Source organism: Pseudophryne corroboree, chromosome 5 (assembly GCF_028390025.1).
Source record: "Pseudophryne corroboree isolate aPseCor3 chromosome 5, aPseCor3.hap2, whole genome shotgun sequence".
NCBI classification, from domain to species: Eukaryota; Metazoa; Chordata; class Amphibia; order Anura; family Myobatrachidae; genus Pseudophryne; species Pseudophryne corroboree.
The window spans coordinates 466,511,158-466,533,044 of NC_086448.1; the positions used below are offsets into that span (position 1 = coordinate 466,511,158).

At 47.6% G+C, this 21,887-nt stretch overlaps 1 protein-coding gene across 4 annotated transcripts in view; it reads left to right on the top strand.

Moving 5' to 3' along the window:
• The window catches only part of ANKH (ANKH inorganic pyrophosphate transport regulator), a 290,689-nt gene that overhangs the window by 54,022 nt on the left and 214,780 nt on the right, over window positions 1–21,887 (top strand). The window contains exon 2 of one of the 4 annotated variants that reach the window (XM_063922957.1): window positions 16,880–16,973. The exons of the other annotated variants lie outside the window; for them this stretch is intronic. The gene's annotated coding sequence lies outside the window, so the exon portion shown is untranslated. The remainder of the gene's footprint in view (window positions 1–16,879; window positions 16,974–21,887) is intronic. 4 annotated transcript variants of the gene reach the window in all.

Sequence of the window (21,887 nt, forward strand, 5' to 3'; positions counted from 1 at the left end):
TTGCTCATTTTATCGGCAAGTGTGTATGGACCTTTAGAATGATAGTTGTTCGTTACTTTACGTTGGTTGGAGATCTAGTATATAGGCATATCTTGCTTCCCTGACGCACTTTGTGAAGTGGCCGGACCCCTTTTTGGTCCCCCAAGGGAACCTGCTCTTCCCACTTTACAACTCTCAGTCTGTGGCTTCCTGCTGCCTCCATTCCCCTCCTCACATCATGTCAGTGCCCCTGTGACATTATCGATTTTTTTTACAGTTTCTTATATAGCGCAGCATATTATGCATTTCCTGATATACTCTGTGCTGCTGGGGGACCGTGCTACTTCCACTATATAACTCTCAGTGTGTGGGTTTGTGCTCAGTGTTCGCAAAAACGCGCTATAGCGCGTTTTTTACCCGGTATTGATGTTCAGGGACTCACATTTCCAACATGCGTGAGTCCTCTGGGACGCGCTCCGCTGCAGCCAATCCCTAGCCTGGCAGATTGATTGGCGTGGCGGCCCGGCGCCAGGCTTTAAAAACAGGAGGTGGAGCCTTGCCAGACAGGACATGATAGAGCAGCTCCGTGGCAGCGATCCTCTGTGACAGTGGGTAACCCACGGCTGGGGAGGGGGTTTGGCTTCTGAGTGCTGCCAGTGGTCCGTGGCCGGGGAGAAGGGAGTCGGGTGCTCCGCGATCTCACGGTAGATATTTGCTTTAAGCTGTTTAAGTGGCGTGGGGAGAGGGGGGCTGTCTGTTCCCGTGGTGGGGGCTGGTTCAGGGACGGCAGTACAACGAGTCTCTTTGACTCATTAAATGCCGCGAACAGCGCTGCGCCTGTTCGCCCGCCCACCACCAGTGCCCCAGAGCCCGTGTGTTAAGACCAGCACCTGCACAGCCAGTCACTTGGGTCCTGTCTCCCGGCCAGTAAAAGGTCCGCTCTCCTTCTCCTCCGTACCTATTTTACTAATCTAAACTCCCCCTCTATTGCTGCTGACACAGACACCGGGCTGGAAGGGGAGGACAGGGGCCGCTCTCTCAGCCCTTGCCTACTTCTATTACACCCCTGCATACCTCCCAACTTTCAAAATTGTCAAAAGGGACTTCCGCGCCGAAAAGGGGCTTGTCTACATAAAATGGGCGTGGCTTTGCACAAAGGGGCGTGGCCTCGCGGCAATTCCGCGAACGCGAGCCACGGCCCCATTCTTGTTACTAGGGGGGCATGGCCAGCGCTCAGTGAGCTGCTGGCATGCCCCCAGTACCTCCATGAATAGACGCTGTGTGCGCATGCGCACAGCGTCTATTCACTCGGCTCTGCTGTGAGTGCAAAAGCCTCCCAAATGTCCCCCCCACCACCGCGGGACACTGCTGGCCACGGGTGGGACAGCGGGACTGTCCCGCAAAAATTGGGACAGTTGGGAGGTATGCCCCTGTCCTGACCGTCCCCGGCTCCAAAAGTCCGTCGGAGGAATGTGCAGAGGCACTGGCAGTCGTGTCCATACACCACTGACTTCAAGCAATGTGACAGTAGTACAAGCCCCTCTCTCAATCACTCCCTTTCCTCTGCCTCCATCTATCCCCTCTCTCGATCTCCACCCTTTCTCTCTCGCTCTGTCCGTCTCGTTCCCTCTATCTCTCCGTCATGTTCTCTCTCTCTCATTCCCTCTCTCTCTCCGTCTCGCTCTCTCTCTCTCCGTCTCGCTCTCTCTCTGTCCGTCTCGTTCTCTCGCTCTGTCCGTCTCGTTCCCTCTCTCTCTCTCTGTCCGTCTCGTTCCCTCTCCCTCCCCCTCTCTCTCTCGTTCCCTCTCTCTCTCTCTGTCCGTCTCGTTCCCTCTCCCTCCCCCTCTCTCTCTCGTTCCCTCTCTCTCTCTGTCCGTCTCGTTCCCTCTCCCTCCCGCTCTCTCTCTCGTTCCCTCTCTCTCTGGCCGTCTCGTTCTCTCGCTCTGTCCGTCTCGTTCCCTCTCTCTCTCTCTGTCCGTCTCGTTCCCTCTCCCTCCCCCTCTCTCTCTCGTTCCCTCTCTCTCTGTCCGTCTCGTTCCCTCTCCCTCCCCCTCTCTCTCTCGTTCCCTCTCTCTCTCTGTCCGTCTCGTTCCCTCTCCCTCCCCCTCTCTCTCTCGTTCCCTCTCTCTCTCTCTGTCCGTCTCGTTCCCTCTCCCTCCCCCTCTCTCTCTCGTTCCCTCTCTCTCTCTGTCCGTCTCGTTCCCTCTCCCTCCCCCTCTCTCTCTCGTTCCCTCTCTCTCTCTGTCCGTCTCGTTCCCTCTCCCTCCCCCTCTCTCTCTCTCGTTCCCTCTCTCTCTCTGTCCGTCTCGTTCCCTCTCCCTCCCGCTCTCTCTCTCGTTCCCTCTCTCTCTGGCCGTCTCGTTCCCTCTCTCTCTCTCTCTCTCTCTCTCTCTCTCTCACTCTCTCTCATTCCCTCTCTCTGTCAGTCTCATTCCCTCCCTCTCTCTCTCTGTCCGTCTCCTCGTTCCCTCTCTCTCTGTCCGTCTCCTCTCTCTCTCTCTGTCCGTCTCGTTCCCTCTCTCTCTCTCTGTCCGTCTCGTTCCCTCTCTCTGTCCGTCTCGTTCCCTCTCTGTCTCCCCACCTCTCTCTCTCTGTCCGTCCCGCCCCCTCTCTCTGTCCGTCTCTCTTCTTCTCTGTCACCCCGCTCTCTGTCCGTCTCCCCCCTCAGTCAGTTTCTCTATTCCCCCTACAGCCCCCCTCTCTCTTCCCCCTACACCCACCTCACTCTCTTCCCACTATAGTCACTGATTGCAAAATATGCGCTATATCGCGTTTTACGCACTACAGGCAGAGAGGTCTCTGAGTGACCAGTGTGTCTCTGCTAATAATACTGTTTCAGTGCCTCTCTTGCCATCAAATCACCACTGGTAGCTTCTCCCCATTCAATCGCGCTGCCCGCAGCTTCTCCCCGTTTAAAATGTATAACGTGATCTGCCTGGCTCAGTGGTTGTATAGGTGGTTCTACCTGGTGCAATGTATATAACGTACTCTGACTGGCGCAATGTATATAACGTGCTCTGCCTGGCACAATGTATATAACGTGCTCTGCCAGGCGCAAAGTGTATAACGTGCTCTGTCTGGCGCAATGTATATAATGTACTCTGCCTGGCGCAATGTATATAACGTGCTCTGCCAGGCGCAATGTGTATAACGTGCTCTGCCAGGCGCAATGTGTATAGCTGGTTATACCTGGCGCAAAGTGTATAATGTGCTCTGCCTGGCGCAAAGTGTATAGCGTGCTCTGCCTGGCGCAAAGTGTATAGCGTGCTCTGCCTGGCGCAAAGTGTACAGCGTGCTCTGCCTGGCGCAAAGTGTATAGCGTGCTCTGCCTGGCACAATGTGTATAACGTGCTCTGCCTGGCACAATGTGTATAGGTGGTTCTGCTTGGTGCAATGTGTATAATGTGCTCTACCTGGTGCAATGCGTATAATGTGCTCTGCCTGGCGCAGTGTGTATAGGAGGTTCTACCTGGTGCAATGTGTATAAGCGGCACTACTGTGTGGTGTAATGTGAATTGCCACTATTATGTGGCCAAGCCCCTTCCCCACAAAGCCAGACGCCTAAGTTTTTGTTTTGTTGTTGTGTTTTTATATTTGAATAATTAATAAGAACCTTCATTCCGATGGGACCCACAAAAGGACAGTTAGGACCCCAATTTTTAAAAGTGAGGGGTCCCTGGGACCCACTTTTTTTTCAGCTTAGCGCAATCACTGGTGCTACCTGCATTCCCCTCCTGACATCATGTCACTGCCCCTGTCACATGCAGACCTGTTATCACTGACATACTGTATCATGCATGTTCTGATATAGTCTGTGCTGCTGGCCCACTCCTAGGGGTGCTAGTGGTGTCTTACCCCCACAGTATTTGTTCCCAGAGTGTAAGTCATATGTGTAGCAAGTTTAGTGTAAATTGCTCCAGGCATTCCAGAGTTATGCTGTCTGCTAAAAAACTCTGTGCTGCTGCCTCACCCCTAGGGGTGCTAGGGGTGTCTTACCCCCACAGTGTTTTTTCCCAGCTTGTAAGTCATATGTGTACCAAGGTTGTTGTAAATTGGTCCAGACATTCGGGAGTTATGCTGTCTCCTCAAATACTCTGTGCTGCTTTCCCACTCCTAGGGGTGTCTAACCCCCACAGAGTTTGTTCCCAGATTGTAAGTCAGATGTGTACCAAGTTTGGTGTAAATTGCTCCAGGCCTTCCACAGTTATGCTGTCTGCTGGCATACTCTGTGCTGCTGTCCCAACCCTATGGGTGCTATGGGTGTCTGACCCCCACAGTGTTTGTTTCCACAGTGAAAGTCATATGTGTACCAAGTTTATTGTAAATTGCTGCAGACATTCCAGAGTTATGCTGTCTGCTGAAATACTCAGTGCTGCTGTCTCCCCCCCTAGGGGTGCTATGGGTGTCTTCTCCCCACAGTGTTTGTTTCCAGATTGTAAGGCATATGTGTACCACTTTTTGAGTACATTGCTCCATCAATTCCGCAGTTATGCTGTCTCCTGATATACTCTGTGCTGCTGTCTGCCCCCCTAGGGGTGTTAGGGATTTCTAATTGTTTTAGTTGCATCCGCTGTGTTTTAATACGCTCGTACAGTATGTAAAATTTCACGATCGTCGCTTGTAAACTGTGGATTTGTATAGAAAGACAGAAGGACAGATTTTCGCTTTAATAAAGTAGATTAAGTTGAGTGCCTCATAAGTCAGTGTATTAAACGGTAGCAATTTATATAACTGGGAAGTGCATATGACATATTTTCGTAATTTTGTTGGATTTATATGTGGTGTGGTTATAGACTTAAGAATGTAACTGTAGTATCAGGTTGTTGTTTTTTTTCTTTTTTTTTCTTTTTGAAGAGTTTTATTAGCTACAGTATAATAGAAGATTTCTTATCACATGAAGCAGACCTGTCATCTACACACAACACACTGAATAGATATCTGAACAGATGCCTTGTAAATAAACCTACAGTAGATTACATTCACTGTGAGTTACAGATGAAATGTTTTTCCTGTTTTCAGCTGATTGAACATCCCTCATATACTGGCTGTAGTATGCTCTGAGAGCTCCTGAGAAACATAGCCCATCTAGTCTGACCTAAACACATGGACACGCACACAGTTATACACTAGGGTTAATTGTTTTGTCAGGAGCCAATTAACCTACCAGTAGATTTTTGGGTTGTGGGAGGAAACTGGAGTACCAAGAGAAAACACACGCAAGCATGGGGAGAATATACAAAGTTATACACAGTTGGGGCCATTGTGGGCCCTTGTTCCATTCTGCACAAGGAATTTACCGTTGAACAGAGATCATATCTTATCTTATGCCTTTAAAGAGATGCATTTTGGACCTTCCAGTTGCACCTCTATGGAGAAGTTCATTATTAAACACTTCTTTGAGAATATAAGAAATCTTCACACACACAAAACTGCCAGGTGTAATAAAACCTGTTCTAAAGAGTCTTGACTCATGAATATAGGACAGAAGCCTGACAAACTGAAGTCATATTTTGTGAGAAACAGAGTGTTCTTTAATGAAATGGGTGATACTTATGCATTCTTGCCTATTCTCCTGGAATGTTCAAGAGACTCCCAAATTTCTGTTAATTCTCCTGGGCGCTCATGAATGTAGACTTCACTCCAGATTCCCGCTCCAAGCCCCAGAGTAGTGTAATAGTGAGTAGAGTGGGGCTGTGATGACACTATTTGCTGCATTTCACAGAACTGGGGTGGGGCCATGATGCGATTTGCATAGCAACGCCCTCCACACTTGCCCTCTGGAGATAGAAATTAGGTAGGTATGCACTAATATGGTAGGAGAAACTCTGCAACATCAATACACTCTAGAAACTATTCGTCAGACAAGGTCATCAACATACTGTACTCCAGCAGCTAATAGTGTTGCATGATGTAGAAGCCAGAAAGTGATGGACAGTAATTACTTACTGTACTTTCATTTATACCACATGGCTAAGAAAGATTTAATAGACTTCTCTAGTAGAGAGAGCAGGCTTCCTGTTAGATCCAGTCCCTTTAGTTGGGTACACATTAGCTGACAATTTGAGCACAATGAGTCGTTAGGACAAATCATTCAAATTGTCCTAATGTGTACCCATTACATCGCTAGCGATGCGCGCTTCCACGGGTCGCTAGTGACATCCCCCGTCATCTTTACATGCAGCTCTATCGGTGGATGTCGCCGCAATGCGGCCGCATAGTCCCGCTCCCCCTAACAGCCGTCACTCCGTCGCTGCCAGTATTGGCAAGTGTGTGTGCACTTGCCGATGCTGGCACCCCTGCCCAGGTCTGTCACTACCGATCTCGCTGGATACACGTTATCATCTCCTTAACGTGGAAATCTATTACGGTTATTCACCAGTTCTGACCTCAGTGCTGCTTGGATCATGGAATAGTTTGATGGATTGGACTGCCCTCAGATGGAATCTTTTATTGGTGCTTAAGGGCTTGTTTCCTCATCCACTTGTTTGTTCTTTTGTACAAGTTATTAAATGCTTGAAAAAATGCATGAACGTTATATCAGATAAGAGCTAGTGCTGCCATTCTCCCTATTTCTCTGACGTCCTAGTGGATGCTGGGGACTCCGTAAGGACCATGGGGAATAGACGGGCTCCGCAGGAGACTGGGCACTCTAAAGAAAGATTCAGGACTATCTGGTGTGCACTGGCTCCTCCCCCTATGACCCTCCTCCAAGCCTCAGTTAGATTTCTGTGCCCGGCCGAGCTGGATGTACACTAGGGGCTCTCCTGAGCTCTTAGAAAGAAAGTATAGTTTAGGTTTTTTATTTTACAGTGAGACCTGCTGGCAACAGGCTCACTGCAGCGAGGGACTAAGGGGAGAAGAAGCGAACCTACCTAACTGGTGGTAGCTTGGGCTTCTTAGGCTAGTGGACACCATTAGCTCCAGAGGGATCGAACACAGGACCCGACCTCGTCGTCCGTTCCCGGAGCCGCGCCGCCGTCCCCCTTACAGAGCCAGAAGCAAGAAGGTCCGGAAAATCGGCGGCTGAAGACTTCTGTCTTCCTCCAAGGTAGCGCACAGCACTGCAGCTGTGCGCCATTGCTCCTCATGCACACCACACACTTCGGTCACTGATGGGTGCAGGGCGCTGGGGGGGGGGGCGCCCTGAGCAGCAATAATATACACCTTGGCTGGCAAACTAACACCATATATAGCCCCAGGATCTATATAGGTGTAAATTAACCCCTGCCAGACGGTTTAAAATAGCGGGAGAAAGCCCGCCGAAAAAGGGGCGGAGCCTTCTCCCTCAGCACACTGGCGCCATTTTCCCTCACAGCTTCGCTGGAAGGATCGCTCCCTGGCTCTCCCCTGCAGTCCTGCACTACAGTAAGGGTAAAAAAGAGAGGGGGGGCACAATTTAGGCGCAGTATACAATATATATGCAGCTATAAGGGAAAACACTTTTTTAAGGTGATATCCCTGTGATATATAGCGCTCTGGTGTGTGCTGGCATACTCTCCCTCTGTCTCCCCAAAGGGCTTTGTGGGGTCCTGTCCTCTGTCAGAGCATTCCCTGTGTGTGTGCTGTGTGTCGGTACTGCTGTGTCGACATGTATGATGAGGATAATGATGTGGAGGCGGAGCAAATGCCTGTGAATGTGATGTCACCCCCTGCGGGGTCGACACCTGTGTGGATGGACTTATGGAAGGAATTACGTGACAGTGTCAGCTCCTTACATAAAAGGTTTGACGACATAGGACAGCCGGCTTCTCAGCTTGTGCCTGTCCAAGCGTCTCAAATGTCATCAGGGGCTGTAAAACGCCCGCTACCTCAGATGACAGATACAGATGTCGACACGGATACCGACTCCAGTGTCGACGACAATGAGACTAGTGTACCCTCCAATAGGTCCACCCGTTACATGATTGAGGCAATGAAAAATGTATTACACATTTCTGATAATACCCCAGGTACCAAAAAAAAAGGTATTATGTTTGGTGAGAAAAAACTACCAGTAGTTTTTCCTGCATCTGAGGAATTAAATGAGGTGTGTGAGGAAGCGTGGTCTTCCCCAGATAAGAAATTAATAGTTTCAAAACGGTTATTGCCAGCCGCCAGAGGATAGGTCACGTTGGGAAACACCCCCTAGGGTAGATAAAGCGCTGACACGCTTATCAAAAAAGATGGCACTACCGTCTCCGGATACGGCCGCCCTAAAGGAACCTGCTGATAGAAAGCAGGAACATACCCTTAAAGCTATATACACACACACCGGCATTATATTGAGACCCGCTATTGCATCGGCTTGGATGTGCAGTGCTGCAGCTGCGTGGTCAGATTCCCTGTCGGATAACATTGATACCATGGATAGGGACAATATTTTGCTGACCATAGAGCATATAAAAGACGCCGTCTTATACATGCGTGATGCACAGAGGGATATTTGCCGGCTGGCATCAAAAATAAGCGCTATGTCCATTGCCGCCAGAAGGGGGTTATGGACTCGGCAATGGTCAGGCGATGTCGACTCGAAGCGGCACATGGAAGTTTTGCCCTATAAAGGGATGGAACTTTTTGGGGATGGTCTGTCAGACCTCGTTTCCACAGCTACTGCTGGGAAATCGACCTTTTTGCCACAGGCTACCCCACAGCAAAAGAAAGCACCGTATTATCAGGTACAGTCCTTTCGGCCCCAGAAAAATAAGAGGGCTAGAGACTCATCCTTTCTGCCGAGGGGCAGAGGTAGGGGGAAAAAGCTGCAGCACACAGCTAGTTCCCAAGAGCAGAAGTCCTCCCCTGCGTCCGGTAAGTCCACAGCATGACGCTGGGGCTGCTCAGGCGGACCCGAGTACGGTGGGGGCCCGTCTCAGGAATTTCAGCACACAGTGGGCTCTCTCACAGGTGGATCCCTGGGTCCTTCAAGTAGTGTCTCAGGGGTACAGGCTGGAATTCGAGACGTCTCCCCCCTGCCGTTTCCTAAAATCTGCCTTACCGGCAACTCCCTCTGCCAGGGAGGCAGTGTTGGTGGCTATTCAAAAACTATATTCACAGCAAGTGATTGTCAAGGTACCCCTCCTTCAACAGGGAAAGGGTTACTATTCCACAATGTTTGTGGTACCGAAACCGGACGGTTCGGTGAGACCCATCTTAAATTTAAAAGCCTTGAACACTTATATCAAAAGGTTCAAGTTCAAGATGGAATCGCTCAGGGCGGTTATTGCGAGCCTGGACGAGGGGGATTACATGGTCTCCCTGGACATCAAGGATGCGTACCTGCATGTCCCTATTTACCCTCCGCACCAGGAGTACCTCAGATTTGTGGTACAGGACTGTCACTATCAGTTCCAGAAGCTGCCGTTTGGGTTATCCACGGCACCGAGGGTCTTTACCAAGGTAATGGCCGAAATGATGATACTCCTTCGCAAGAAGGGAGTTTTAATTATCCCATACTTGGACGATCTCCTGATAAAGGCGAGGTCCAGAGAACAGTTGGTAGTGGGGGTAGCACTTTCTCGGGAAGTGCTACAACAGCACGGCTGGATTCTCAATATTCCAAAGTCACAGCTGGTCCCGACGACACGTCTTCTGTTCCTGGGAATGATTCTGGACACAGACCAGAAAAGAGTGTTTCTTCCAGTGGAAAAAGCCGAGGAGTTGTCATCTCTAGTCAGAGACATCCTAAAACCAGGACAGGTGTCGGTACATCAATGCACACGAGTCCTGGGAAAAGTGGTAGCTTCGAACGAAGCAATCCCATTCGGAAGGTTCCACGCAAGGACGTTCCAGTGGGACCTGTTGGACAAATGGTCCGGGTCCCATCTCCAGATGCAACAGCGGATAACCCTGTCGGCAAGGACCAGGGTGTCGCTGCTGTGGTGGCTGCAGAGGGCTCATCTACTAGAGGGCCGCAGATTCGGAATACAGGACTGGGTCCTGGTGACCACGGATGCCAGCCTTCGGGGCTGGGGTGCAGTCACACAGGGAAGAAATTTCCAAGGACTGTGGTCAAATCGGGAGATTTCGCTTCACATAAATATTCTGGAGCTAAGGGCCATTTACAATGCCCTAAGCCAAGCAAGGCCCCTGCTTCAGAACCAGCCGGTACTGATCCAATCAGACAACATCACGGCGGTCGCCCATGTAAACAGACAGGGCGGCACAAGAAGCAGGATGGCGATGGCAGAAGCCACAAGGATTCTCCGATGGGCAGAGAATCATGTGTTGGCACTGACAGCAGTGTTCATTCCGGGAGTGGACAACTGGGAAGCAGACTTCCTCAGCAGGCACGACCTCCACCCGGGAGAATGGGGACTTCATCCAGAAGTCTTCCAAATGCTGGTAGACCGTTGGGAAAGACCACAGGTGGACATGATTGCGTCCCGCCTCAACAAAAAGTTGAAAAGATATTGCGCCAGGTCAAGGGACCCTCAGGCGATCGCTGTGGACGCTCTAGTGACACCGTGGGTGTACCAGTCGGTTTATGTGTTTCCTCCTCTGCCTCTCATTCCCAAGGTACTGAGAATAATAAGAAAGCGAGGAGTGAAAACTATACTCGTGGTTCCAGATTGGCCAAGAAGAGCTTGGTACCCGGAACTTCAAGAGATGCTTGCAGAGGACCCTTGGCCTCTGCCGCTCAGACAAGACCTGCTGCAGCAGGGACCCTGTCTGTTCCAAGACTTACCGCGGCTACGTTTGACGGCATGGCGGTTGAACACCGGATCCTAAAGGAAAAGGGCATTCCGGAGGAAGTCATCCCTACCCTGATCAAAGCCAGGAAGGATGTCACCGCAAAACATTATCACCGCATTTGGCGAAAATATGTTGCGTTTTGTGAGGCCAAGAAGGCCCCGACGGAGGAATTTCAGCTGGGTCGATTCCTGCATTTCCTGCAAGCAGGGGTGACGTTGGGCCTCAAATTGGGGTCCATTAAGGTCCAGATTTCGGCTCTGTCGATTTTCTTCCAAAAAGAACTGGCTTCACTGCCTGAAGTTCAGACGTTTGTCAAAGGAGTTCTGCATATTCAGCCTCCTTTTGTGGCCCCAGTGGCACCTTGGGATCTCAATGTGGTTTTGGAATTCCTGAAATCACATTGGTTCGAGCCACTTAAGACTGTGGATTTGAAATATCTCACGTGGAAAGTGGTCATGTTGTTGGCCCTGGCTTCGGTCAGGCGAGTATCAGAATTGGCGGCTTTGTCTTGTAAAAGTCCTTATCTGATTTTCCATATGGATAGGGCAGAGTTGAGGACTCGTCCTCAGTTTCTCCCGAAGGTGGTCTCAGCTTTTCACTTGAACCAACCTATTGTGGTGCCTGCGGCTACTAGGGACTTGGAGGATTCCAAGTTACTGGACGTAGTCAGGGCCCTGAAAATGTATGTTTCCAGGACGGCTGGAGTCAGGAAGACTGACTCGCTATTTATCCTGTATGCACCCAACAAGCTGGGGGCTCCTGCTTCTAAGCAGTCTATCGCGCGCTGGATTTGTAGCACTATTCAGCTGGCGCATTCTGCGGTGGGATTACCGCAGCCTAAATCAGTGAAAGCCCATTCCACAAGGAAGGTGGGCTCATCTTGGGCGGCTGCCCGAGGGGTCTCGGCTTTACAACTTTGCCGAGCTGCTACTTGGTCAGGGGCAAACACGTTTGCAAAATTCTACAAATTTGATACCCTGGCTGAGGAGGACCTGGAGTTCTCTCATTCAGTGCTGCAGAGTCATCCGCACTCTCCCGCCCGTTTGGGAGCTTTGGTATAATCCCCATGGTCCTTACGGAGTCCCCAGCATCCACTAGGACGTCAGAGAAAATAAGAATTTACTCACCGGTAATTCTATTTCTCGTAGTCCGTAGTGGATGCTGGGCGCCCATCCCAAGTGCGGATTGTCTGCAATACTTGTAAATAGTTATTGTTACTATAATCGGGTTGTTATTGCAAGCCATCTGTTCAGAGGCTCCATTGTTATCATACTGTTAACCGGGGTTCCTATCACGAGTTATATGGTGTGATTGGTGTGGCTGGTATGAGTCTTACCTGGGATTCAAAAATCCTTCCTTATTGTGTCAGCTCTTCCGGGCACAGTTCCTAACTGAGGCTTGGAGGAGGGTCATAGGGGGAGGAGCCAGTGCACACCAGATAGTCCTGAATCTTTCTTTAGAGTGCCCAGTCTCCTGCGGAGCCCGTCTATTCCCCATATTCCTTACGGAGTCCCCAGCATCCACTACGGACTACGAGAAATAGAATTACCGGTGAGTAAATTCTTATTTTTTCCAATTTTCATCTAATTTTGATGCCACATCTACTGTTATACCCCTTTCACACCCGGGAATTGGAAACGGGTCCTTCCTGGGTGGGATCCGGCATTGGAGACTCTCCTACCCCTTTCGCTGGCTTCCGGACCTGGCAATATGCCAGGTCGGTTGCCATAGCGGCGGGGGAACGGAGACGGGGGCAGAGGTGGAGGCGGCGCTGGGAGATGAGATCATCTTCGCGCCGCCTCTCCCTATCTAGTAAACGGGTTCCGGGTCGCATCGACCTGGGAATCCGTTTATGCAGCCACTGACCCGGTATTCAACCCAGGAATAACACTGTTTATAACCCGGGTTGAATTACCGGGTCAGGCGACCCGGGAATTCGGACTTGGCACTTTCACACCGCACACAGGCCCTCATTCCAAGTTGATCGCTCGCTGCCGTTTTTCGCAGCATAGCGATCCGGCTAAAAACCGGCTGTTCTGCGCATGCGTATGGGCCGCAGGGCGCAGGCGCCAAGTACTTTCACACAAAACTAAGCAATTTTACACAGGGGCGACCTGCGCTTTTCAGTCGCTCTGCTGATCGGTGTGTGATTGACAAGAAGTGGGTGTTTCTGGGCGGAAACAGACCGTTTTCTGGGAGTGTGCTAAAAAACGCAGGCGTGTCAGGCTAAAACGCAGGAGTGGCTGGGGAAACGGGGGAGTGGCTGGCAGGGCGTGTTTGTGACGTCAAATCAGGAACCAAACTGTCTGCAGTGATCGCAATCTTGGAGTAGGTCTGGAGCTACTCAGAAACTGCAGGAAAAGATTTTCGAGCAATTCTGCTAATCTTTCGTTCGCACTTCTGCTAAGCTAAGAGGGCGGCGGCCTAGCATTTACACTGCTGCTAAAAGCAGCTAGCGTGCGATCAACTCGGAATGAGGGCCACTGACCCATGAGAAAAGGGTATTAGTGTGTGGCATTGTATATTTCAGATGTACTCTATAAATAGAAGACATTGCACTGGTAAAAGCTTAGGGCATTATAAAAATATGGAAAATAGATTAAATGCATTAATAAAAAACATCTCTAGCATGTGCTAGTTTTCACATGTGTTTACCTAATATCGCAGTCCATATTTGTGCCTTTATTGAAACTGACTGCTCACTTAGAAATAATGATAATGAAATGGAGTGTGATGAAAGGAAGTCACCACAACATGGGATGGGAGTTAACGCTGCTTCGGATGCGATGTTTGTTTCATGTGACATTTGCCATGTGTTTGTAGTCATGTTTTTTGGTATACCAACAGACTTTCATTATACTAACTATACAAGCAAAGCCACATGGGTCACCAACTATTTGTTTTGTGACATATGTCACTTTTGAGTTCAGTATGAAGAATTTGTATAGTTAGCTCATGAACTATCTGTCATTGTGTTCTAACTTGACATTGTCATACCTTAGGTTATACGTCTGCTGCCCTGTAATAACAGCACACACAGTTAGAGAATTGTATCCATATAACATAAATAATGGTGCTGCTCTTTATTGTTTCATGTTATTGCATGTTATGCATATATAAACGGTATCCGGACTCCAGGTCAACACCACTTAGGCCGACACCACTTAGGTCGACACCAATTGATTGACACACCTTAGGTCGACACCAGACAACAGGTCGACATGAACAAGGTTGACCTGGAAAAAGGTCGAAATGAGTTTTTAAAAAATGTTTTCATTTTTTTAACTTTTTCAAACTTCACGACTCACGTGGACTACAGTTGGGAACAATAACCTGTGCCGAGCTCTGCGGTAGCGGAGCGAGGCACCTTGACCGAAGCGCGAGCCATGCGAGGGGACACGGTGCACTAACTGGGGTTCCCCGTCACTTTACAAAGAAAATTACACCAAAAACAGTAAAAAAAAACCTCATGTCGACCTTGTTAATGTTGACCTTTTGTCAGTGTTGACATATTTCTGGTGTCGACCTAGGTGGTGTCGACCTGGCGTCCCAGACCCATATAAACATACATGCTGTATCTGAAGCATATATCCATTCAACATACACGTTTCACTCCTTTCTCGTGTTTTCACTTCAGTTTTCTATTAATGGATAAATGGTTTAGACTCTGTGAAAGCAAACCAGTGCTCCTAAACATAATATTTTATACTATAGCAATGCTATTACACCTCCTTATGTATCAAGTGTTGCCAAAACCTCTTAGATTGTAAGCTCATCTGGGCAGGGCCATCCTTACCTTCCAATTCTTGTCTTTGTATATAGGGCCTTATTCAGAGGTGGACTCTATTGCTGCGAAAACTCAATCGGCCGAGTTTGGCTGTTTGCGCATGTGCAGCGTTCGCAGTGTGCTTACATTTACATTGCGATAGCATTCCTGTAGGATGGGAATGTAATTTGATTGACAGGTGGGAGTTTGGGGGCAGCGACGCAGTGTTGGGGGGCCTGCGTTTCCTGCAGGTGTATCATGGGCGTTTTCGGGGAGGCCTGATGTTGTTACCTGCATTTCTTGAGATTGGAAAAATGGCAGCGGTGCCCCTGCATATGCAGCCTGCTGCGTATGAGAGGGTCATCCTCTATTTGGGCTCCTGCGATGCGATCGAAATACAATTGCGATCGCACCGCAGGACGGCACCATACATGCTGGGCGGCCTTGTCCTGTGCTGGGCGGCCCCCAGCATGCGATTTGATCCTTAGCAGTTTTTAGCAATTTAGAATAAACTGCTAAGGACTGAATAACCACCATAATCTATATTATGATCTTACCAAGGTACAGCTCTGTTTAATATGTTAGGTTTTATAAATACATTATAATAACAATAGTTGCCTCCAAATGCATTACTTCTATTACAGGAGAAGAAGCAGGAAGGGGGAAAAACACAATTATTTTAATAATTTCCAACAGGAATTAGAGATGCACATTCACGATGACACAAAGTAAAAACACAGGCCCAGATTTATCAAGCCTTGGAGAGTGATACATTTCACGGTAATAAGGGGCCTTATTCAGACCTGATCGCTGTTGTGCGAAATCGCAAGGGGGCGATTATCGAATGACTGTGCATGCGTATGGATCATAATGCGCAGGCGCAAGCCCAAACTGCAAAGAAATCCTGCATCTTTTTTGATAGCTAAGCAGATTGATTGACAGAAAGTGAACATTTTGGGGTGGTAGCTGAACGTTTTCTTGGAGTGTCCGGAAAACGCAGGCGTCCCCAAGCATTTTCAGGGAGGGTGTATGACGTCAGCTCCAGCTCGATCAGCCTGTTTTTTTTGCACTATAGGTCCTGGGCTATGCACAGACAGGAAAAATCATTAGATGGCGAGTGAGTTGCGAACGGATTTGCAGCTGAGCAGCGTTTGCAAAGCTTTTCGCATGGCTTACGCAGATTTGCACGGGGCAGATTTTCACTTTGGCTGGGGGGCGACTATCCGATCACAAACCTTTGCAAATTCGCAGGGGTGCGATCAGGTCTTAATTAGGCCCCGAAGTACCAACCAACCAACCAACCAACCAACCAACCAACCAACCAACCAGGTTCTATCTGTCATATTACAGGCTGTGTTTGAAAAATGACAGTTAATAGATGATTGGTTGGTACTGTATCACAGTGCAATTTATCACTCTCCAAGGTTTGTTAATCTGGGCCTTAGTTTTTTAATTGAATGTTAGTTTTAATAGCAGTACTATAGATAACTGCATGGTTTGCTGTTGAATCATTGTATGAGGTTGCATTCAGAACCATAGTATACAATAACAAATACATGAGAATTTTATTTGAAATGATTGAATGATGCCCTATATCTTGCTTACCGGTGACTGTTGGAGGTCATGTCTATGTTTTTGATATTATTATTGAGTTGTAGGAACACATTCCTATTCCTGTGCATCTTTTTGTGACATATTTAGAGTTGCTTATTACAGAAACAATCCACTATATAAAACACTGTTAGCAAATACTAAATAAGCAAGCTTGTTTTTGCTTATCCTTTGGACTGAAAAGGAGAAGGAAGTCGTTTGCAGCACACACAAGCCACAGATTGCATTGCTATGGTAACGGTGATGACTGAGAGGCTGAGAGAATGGCATTGCAATTATAATGGAACCTTTGAACTCGTATAATGGTACATAACTTGCATAAAAGGAGAGACGATAACTGTAGTTTTCAAAATTAATATTTAATGACCCAATGGTGCAGCATATTTGGAAGATTTGTAAATGTTTTTGACAATTACTTAAGAGCCACAAACATGCATTACATTTTGTCTTTTTCTGCAAAGCTGAGCTAATTGAAAAAATCAAAACCATGCGTTAGAGATTTGTGTCCATATAATCTAAACATTGGTACTGCCTATAGTGTTATATTATTTGTATGTCATTGCATCTCATGTATTTATAAACATATACAGTTGAAGCATTTATACAAATAGGATGATTTCAATAATTTCCTGTTATCACTTCAGTCCTGTATTGCCCTATAAAAGTTACGATCTATACCAGCATGGGTGTGGTATGGAAGGTAGATAGTAACTAGGTCGACAGTGTCTAGGTCGACCACTATTGGTCGACAGGGTCTCTAGGTCGATTGGGTCTTTAGGTCGACATGGTCTAGGACGACAGGTCAAAATGTCGACATGAGTTTTTAATTATGTTTTTGTGTCGTTTACTTCGTAGAGTGATCGGGAACCCCAATGAGTGCACCGTGTCCCCTCGCGCGCCATGCTTGGAGCAGATTACCGTTTTAATCGTAGTCCACGTGGATCGTTAAGTATGAAAAAGTTCAAAAAAAGAAAAAAATCCAGATCCCAACTCATGTCGACCTTTTGACCGGTCAACCTAGTACATGTCAACCTAGAGACCCTGTCAACCTAGAAACCCTGTCGACCTAGTTACTGTCGACCAATAGTGGTCAACCTAGACGCTGTCGACCTAGTTACTGTCGACCTAGAGACCAGATCCCATACCAGCATACTAGTGTTCCTAAACGTAATATTGTAATAACAGAACAGTGTTGGTAATTTAATAATATATAGCTATTTCTGTAGTGGAAGTGATATCTTCAGGCCAATGATTTCCAACCAGTGTATTCATATAGCAATGAATAAATGTCCTGTTGAGCAGACCAGCTGCTGAAAGCGCCACTACATTAATGTTTAAATAACTAGCAGTTTCCTGCTCATTTATTCTATTTTTATTTATTAACAGTTTCTTATATAGCGCAGTAGATTCAGTTGCGCTTTACAACTGGACACAATGATAAGACTAGTGTTCACTCTAGGCTGTTTTAGCAGGGCGCCGCGCCCTGCCCGTTTTTTAGCAGGCAAAACCCGCCCTGCCCCTTTTGCGGCGCCCTGCTAGAACAGCCGCCCGCTTCCTGCCCTCCCGGCGTGTATAGATGCCGTGCGCATGCGTGCGGCATCCATTCACGCATTGGGAGAGGGCTGGGGGAAGCCCAGCACCGACGGAGGTGCTGGGCACGCCCCCAACAGTGACGTCGCCGGCCACAGACGCTCTCTATAGTAGCGTCTGTGGGCCGCACCGCCCCCTAAAATGACGTAGGTGTGGCCACGCCCCCTAATTTGCGTGGCCGCGCCCCGTTTCGCCGCTTGCGCGCACATGTGCCCCCGGAGTACGGCGCCCTGCCCCTTTTCACTCCTCGAGTGAACACTAGATAAGACAAAACTATGCAATAACAAACAGTCATAGAGGTAGGAAGACCTCTTGCAATCTATATTTTAGAAGGTATTTATGATCAGTTGTTCTCAGCAGATTTTTTGTAATAACTATTAAGTTGATAAATTAACTATTTAAAGGCATAGGGAAATTATGTGAGTGTAAAAGAGCCATTAACAATGCATGGGACAAAATAATGCTTCTGTTTATGAACAGAGAGCAGTTCATCTAAATGTAGAACAAAAGTATCAACTACCGCTTAGGCGCATATCATTTTTATACATTTAGATTGAGGTAGGCAAACTGAGCTGATCTTTAGATCACTACACCAGTCTTTGCCAGCTAAACAAAAAATCCAGGAGTACAACTCGACCGTTACACATGCTGAGGAATCTCTGTTTTCAAGGGACTGCTACCCAGGAGACCTATCCTCTTAACGGTGGACACTGGTAAATATACCTTTGTTTGGAATTGCTGATTTAAAACTAACACCGGCTTTGCACACAGACTCTGGAGCCTATGGTGGTCATTCCGAGTTGTTCGCTCGTTTCCGTTTTTCGCAACAGAGCGATTAGGTAGAAAATGCGCATGCGCATGGTACGCAGAGCGCATGCGCTTAGTTATTTAACACAAAACTTGGTAGATTTACACACGCTCGAGCAACGTTTTTTCAACGCTCGAGTGATCGTAGTGTGATTGACAGGAAAGGGGTGTTTCTGGGTGGCAACATGGCGTTTTCAGGGAGTGTGCTAAAAAACGCAGGCGTGCCAGGTAAAAACGCAGGAGTGGCTGGCCGAACGTAAGGCGTGTTTGTGACGGCAAACCAGGAACTAAACGGACCGAGGTGATCGCAGTCTAGGAGTAGGTCTGGAGCTACTCAGAAACTGCAAGGAATTATTTAGTAGCAGTTCTGCTAACCTTTTCGTTCGCTATTCTGCTAAACTAAGATACACTCCCAGAGGGTGGCGGCCTAGCGTGTGCAATGCTGCTAAAAGCAGGGCCTTTATTCATAAGTGGCATTATAGGAATGGACACTCCGGCAGATCAATAATTAGCTACTACTATGCTTACAATCTATGGTGCATATGTTGTTTCTATATATTGAATGTGAACATAATTGTGTTTTTTTGTTTTTATTTTTCTCATTAAAAGTTTGTTGATATTTTTTTAATCATTTCTATTGTTCCATCCAAATTTATTTAACATCAAGCGCCGCCATCTTTGTTTTATGTATTCATCTAAATATAGGCCTGATTCAGACCTGATCGCTGTTGTGCATTTTCGCAGGGTGGCCGATTATTGATTGGCTGCGCATGCATACGGATCGTAATGCGCACGCGCGAGGCCAAAGAATGCAAAAGAATCCAGCGTCTTTTTTGATTGCAAGTTGATTGACAGGAAGCGGACATTTGGAGGTGGTAACTGCCTGTTTTCTGTGCGTGTCAGGCAAAATGCTGGCGTTCCCAAGTATTTTCAGGGAGGGTGTGTGACGTCAGTTCTGACCCCAAACAGCCTGTTGCAAATGCACTGTAGGAGTCTACGCACAGACTGCACAGACTGGAAAAATCATTCGATGGAGAGTGAGTTCCGAATGGATTTGCAGTTTACCAACGTACGCAAAGCTTTTTGCATGGCGTAAGCAGACTTGCACGGGGCAGATTTTCACTCATTTGGAGCGATCAGGTCTGAATCAGGCTCCCTATTGTACATACAGTAGGTAAACCTGGGTGCGGGGTGGGGAATTCTGATTAAAATATAAAAACACAGTTTTACTGTCATTTTTAGCAATGCCTAAACATTCACACTGTTCTTTTGTTTGCTAGACTTTCTAAAACAGGATGTAAATAGTACTGTATGTAAACTGTGTAGTATTCATGGAGTGTACCTATAAATATCATGTGCATATTTTGTTGAAATTGGAATCCCTCTGTGAAAATTAGACTAGTTTCTGATATATTTTCACAACTGCATTTATTTTTATGTAGCAATTGAAATATATGGAACACATGTGCAAATCCAATATTCATGATAATCAGTGATCTAAAAATAGGGAGGGGGACACTCAGGGGGAGATGTATCAAACCTTGGAGAGAGATAAAGTATCAGCAAATCAGCTCCTACCACCATTTTACAGGCTGTGTTTGAAAAATGTCAGAATCTGACTAGTGTGTATTTTATCTCTCTCCTTTATCTCTCTCCAAGGTTTAGTACACATGCCTCTTTAATATCTCCACATTATTTCACTCTAAGGTTTGCTACATATACCTCTTACTTATATGTTTGCTCTTCTGTATCAGTGGTTTTCAAACTGTAGGGGAGATGTATGAAAAGGCGCTATGTACCTCAGCGTTATCTGCACACGTTATGTGCTGCAGATATCGCTACCCCCTATGTGTGATGTCCGACCCCGTCTTTATCAGCACTCCTATCTATTAGATGCACTGATGTGCCCACTAAATGTATGAATGGTCAGTGGCACCTGACCTTTCGACAGCTGCAGCTATCTTTGCCCCACCACAGCACTGTCCCTGGAATATACCACCAAAGAGTTGCAGCATACCACACATCCACAGTCTCTCAGAACTGGATTAAAGGGGGACAGGCCACTTAGACAGCAGGGTCCCTAGTGCCCGGGCGGGGTCACATGTAGACAAGCCCAGGGTCAAACATACCCTCAGAGTGACACAGACAAGCAAAAGGGTGACACGTATACAGGAGGGTCTGACACAAATACAGGTGCACACAATAAGTCCCTAACCCATTCTGTAGCTCCTCCCATCCTATCTCTCATTGTGCCTGCAGTAGCAACATGGTAGCGTCTAGTTTCGCTTTGTGGAAAGGACCTTTCCCATAATCCACTGGATCCCCATCACCAACTATTTGGAGTAGTAACCTGTGGCGAGTGAAGCGGAGCGGGGAAATGCTGCATAGACAAAACGAAATACCCTAAAACAAACGGAGAATGGCTAAAACATTAACTTTCTGTAAGGGCAATAGAGAACTTCCGTCCTCTTCTGCTGTCACTCCCTGGTCCTTGCCGCAAAGAGAAAATAGACACATTCGTAGCAGCACCCCCCTACTCAGGCCACATTGCTTGCTTCACTCCTGCTTACTGCTCTGCAGCTGTAATTTAAGGGGATCCGGTCTGAAGATCGACACTGTCTAGGTTGACAATGTTTAGGTCGATCACTATAGGTCAACAGTCACTAGGTTGTCAGGGTTGGAAGGTCGACAGGGTTTCTAGATCGACATGTGGTAGGTCGACAGGTCAAAAGGTCGACATGAGTTGTTTTTTTTAACTTTTTCATACTTAACGATCCACGTGGACTACGATTGGAACGGTAATCTGTGCCGAGCGAAGCGAGGCACCTCGCCGAAGCATGGCGAGCGAAGCGAGCCATGCGAGGGGACACGGTGCACTAATTGGGGTTCCCGGTCACTCTACGAAGAAAACGACACCCAAACCCCCCAAAAAAACTGATGTCGACCTTTTCACCTGTCGACCTAGCACATGTAGACCTAGAAACTCTGTCGACCTTCCAACCCTGTCGACCTAGTGACTGTCGACCTAAACATTGTCGACCTAGACACTGTCGATCTAATGATCCACACCCAATTTAAGAGTAATAATTTGGGTATAATCGCACATCATAAAAAGTGGTGAACGTGTCACCAAACTGGCGTGCACATTGTAAAAAAAAGGACAGAAAAGTTACTCACTCTGCCCACCCTCCTATATACACCATTGAGACACAGGTTAGCCACTCAAATATACACACTTAAAGCTTACATGTTTCTACCTGCCACCTTGATTCAGTCCACACAGAATTGCACGTACAAGCAAAATAGTCAACTTCGCATGCAGCTGGTTCTAAAGTGCCCAGCCATGCCATCTCTGCCCTGTGACATACTGAGATCAGATATAACTGCTATCACTGTAGCTCCATCAGTCACATGTCACAAAGAACCTTCTGGGCGGGTGGTGCCCAGCAACAACAAGAGTCAGCAG